The 3,925-nt window shown below is 38.0% G+C and overlaps 1 pseudogene; it reads right to left on the bottom strand.

Moving 5' to 3' along the window:
* Positions 1 to 337: 337 nt before the first annotated feature.
* On the bottom strand, positions 338 to 1,294 carry LOC100435553 (olfactory receptor 5A1-like; annotated as a pseudogene).
* Between the last annotated feature and the right edge of the window lie 2,631 nt (positions 1,295 to 3,925).

The raw sequence follows: 3,925 nt of genomic DNA, 5'->3' as shown, positions 1-3,925 counted from the left end.
AAGAAAACACAGTATGGCATCCTAAGTTCTTGTCATTTCTCTACACATAATATTTACCAGCCATTTGTTCTCAAAAACATAATCACATTTTAGGGTTTAATCTACCTGGGTTCTCATCATGGAAACTGACTTTTTAAACTGTATTCAATGTCAGTGACACTGTCTCAAACAGATCACTTGGTGGTGGCTGACTACAATGGCACCAGAAATCCAGGAAGTAAAGTTTGTACTTCTTCTCTCTACCTAGCTATTCTTGTGACATACAAAGAGTCACTTACATATTCTTGTTTCTATCTTCGTTATAGAAATAGCAATATCTACCCAAATGTTGTTCTTACTAATGTAAATGTGTTGCTCCATTTGTCACCCTCTTGAGGGCCCCTTTGATTTCCTTGTTCCTCAAACTATAGATCAGAGGGTTTAACATGGGGATAAGGATAACATAGAACACTGAGAGCACCTTGTCCTGCTTCATGGAGTGGCTAGAGCTAGCATGCATGTACACAGAAAGGGCTATGCCATAGAAGACAGCCACAGCTGCCAGGTGGGAGGCACAGGTATTGAAGACCTTGGCACGACCTTTGGTTGATGATATTTTCAGTATGGAAGCTACAATGAAACCATAAGACAAAAGGATAACAAGCAAAGAGACCAACCCAACAAAAATAGCTACCAGAAAAAGAATCATATGGCTGATAAAGGGGTTGGAGCAAGACAAGGAAATAATCTGAAGTATGTTACAGAAGAAATGTTGAATGATATTTGGCCCACAGTAGTAGAGATTAAAGTAAGGGACTGTATGAACTAAGCTACTAAGGAATCCACCCCCATAGACTCCAGCTACCGTCTAACAGACACTAGGGACCATGATTGCTGAGTACTGCAGGGGGCTGCCAATGGCCACATATCTGTCACAGGCCATGGTGACCAAGAGGCAGCACTCAGCCAGACTCACCCAGGCCCCAACAAAATACTGAGTGGCACAGGCAAGGAAGGAAATTGTCTTCTTATCTTTTAAGAAGACTGAAAGCATCCTTGGGCTGATGGTAGAAGAATAGCAGATGTCTATAAATGACAGGAAACTGAGAAAAAAGTACATGGGTGTGTGCAGGTGAGAGTCTATTCTGATGAGGATGATAAGACCCATGTTCCAAATCAGGATCACAAGATAGATCACCAGGAAGCCTGGAAAGAGGATGCGTGGCAGCTCTTTTTCATCTGAGAGTCCTACGAGAACAAACATGGCCACAGAGTTGTGGTTCCCACTCACTTCCATGGATCTGCTTGGTGCCATCTGCTGAGAAAAAGGAATGAGAAGGAAATGGGTTTATTCCCAGAAAAGAAAAAGAAACACTATTTTTTTCAGTCATGAAGCTGGCTAAATATAAAACCTTGAATCATCAATGTTGAGTTAATTTGTGTCTTTCATATACACAATCATGAAACTTTACTGAAAATTTTTTAGATAACTATCATGCTGTCTTTGGGGACAAAGACAGTAAATAAGCATAATTAGTATGATACCACCTAAAATGTCTTAATTTCTTGTGTTCCTGTTTTACAAATACATGAGACTTTGAAGATATGCTAAATTAAGAAAATTCTGTCATTTCTCTATACAGTTGACCCTTGAACAACATGGATTTGAACTATGGAGCTCCACTTATACATGAAATTCTTTTCAATAAGTACAGTGGAAAATATTTTAGAGATCTGTAACAATTTGAAAACAATTCACAAATAAATTACATAACCTAGAAATATCAAAAATATAAAGACAAAGTTAGGTATGTCACAACCACATAAAATATATACAGATATTAGTCTCTTTTATCATTTGTTATCACAAAATATACAAAGATCTATTATAAAAAGTTAATTTTAAAAAAAGTATAATGAACAGAAATTTATTGGCTCACAGTTCTGGAAGCTGGAAATTCTAAGATCAAGATCAAGGGGCTAACATCTGGCAAGGGACTTCTTGCTGTGTCATAACAATGACAGAAGAGCAAAGAGAGGGCAAGAAAGAGAGTAAAAGAGGGCCAACTTCCCCCTTTTATAATGAACTGTCTCCCTTGATAATGGCATTAATCCATTCTCTCCACCTTCATGGCCTAATCACATTTCATTGGGCCTCATCTCTTAACACTGTTGTAAAAAGTTAAAATTTATCAAAACTTACATTCACAGACACAACCATTCATGGTGCCATTCACAAATGAGGGAAATATAAACAAACATAAAGATTCAGTATTAAATCATAACTGCACATAATTAACTGTGGTACATACTGTACTGCTGTAATAATGTTGAAACTACCTCCTGTTGCTATTGCAGTGAGCTCAAGTGTTGAAATTATCTGCTTAAAGTGCTTTGCGAGGCTAGTTATCCTCATGTGGGAAATTCATCTCTCCAAAAAAATGTGTATAGCAGTAAAAAGTTATCTCTCATGGTTCTCAGATATTTTTCATTGTGCTTAGTACAGTATCATAAACCTTGAATAACACCATGGAACCAATACAAAGTGCTACTAGTGATTCTGGAAGTGCTCCCAAGAAGCAGAAAAATAGTCACGACATCACAAGAAAAAGTTGAATTGTTTGATATATACCACAGATTGAGGTCTGCAGCTACAGTTGCCTGCCATTATAAGATAAATGAATCCAGCACAAGGACCATTGTGAACAAAAGAAAAGGAAATTCATGAAGCTGTCACTGCAGCTACTCCAGCAGGTACAAAATCCTTATACTTTCTGTGAAATACCTTTTTATCTCATACTGAAAATGCAACTTTTATGTGGGTGCAGGATTGCTACACAAAAAGCATACCTGTAGACTCTAATATGATTCCAGAAAAAGAGAAGTCATTATATGACAGCTTAAAGCCAAAGAAAGGTAAAGAATCTAAAGCTGGAGAATTTAATGCTAGTAAAGAATGACTGGATAATTTTCAAAAAAGGTTTGGCTTTTAAAATGTCAAGATAACAGGAAAAGCAACTTCTGCTGACCAAGAGAAGCAGATGAATTCCCAGACACCATTAAGAAAAAAATCATTAAACAGAAAAGATATCTGCCTGAAGAGATTTTTGATGAAGACAAAAGCGCCCTATTCTGGGGTGTTGGAGAATGCCACAAAGGACATTTATTAATAAAGAAGAGAAGCAAGTATCAGGATAGGCTAACTTGACTGTTTTGTGCAAATGCCATTGGGTTTATGATCAGGACTGCCCTTATCTATAAAGCTGCTAACTCCCAAGCCTCAAAGGGAAAAATGATAAACACCAGCTGCCAGTCTTTCGGTTGTACAAGAAGGTGTAGATAATGAGAATGCTTTTTCTGGATTAGTTCCAGAATGGACGCTTTGTGAAGTCAGGAAGTACCTTGCCAGTAAGGGACTTCCTCTAAAAAAAATATTTTGATATTGGACAATGCCCCTGACAACCCAGAACCCCATGAGTTCAACACCAAAGGCATCAAAGTGGTCTACTTGCACTCAAAAACAATGTCTCTAATTTAGCCTCTAGATCAGGGGGTCACAGTGACCTTCAAGTCTCATTATACAAGATACTCTATGAAAAGATTGTCAACACTATGGAAAAGGGCCCTAACTGAGAGGACATTGTGAAAGTCTGGAAGAATTACATCATTGAAGATGCTGTCATTGTTACAGAAAAAAACTGTGGAAGCCATCAGGCCCCAAACAATACATTCCTGCTGGAGAAAATGGTGTACAGCCATTGTGCTTTACTTCACAGGATTTATGACAGAGCCAACCAAGAAAATCATGAAAGAGATTGTGGGCATCTAATAATAGTGAGGGGGGGTTCAAGATATGGATCTCAGAGACATTCAAAAGCTAGTGAACACAACATCAGAGGAATTAACAGAAAACAGCTTGATGGAGATGAGTGCTTCCAGACAAGTG

Source organism: Pongo abelii, chromosome 9 (genome assembly GCF_028885655.2).
Source record: "Pongo abelii isolate AG06213 chromosome 9, NHGRI_mPonAbe1-v2.0_pri, whole genome shotgun sequence".
Lineage (NCBI taxonomy): Eukaryota > Metazoa > Chordata > Mammalia > Primates > Hominidae > Pongo > Pongo abelii.
This window is presented reverse-complemented; position numbering and strand designations above follow the sequence as displayed.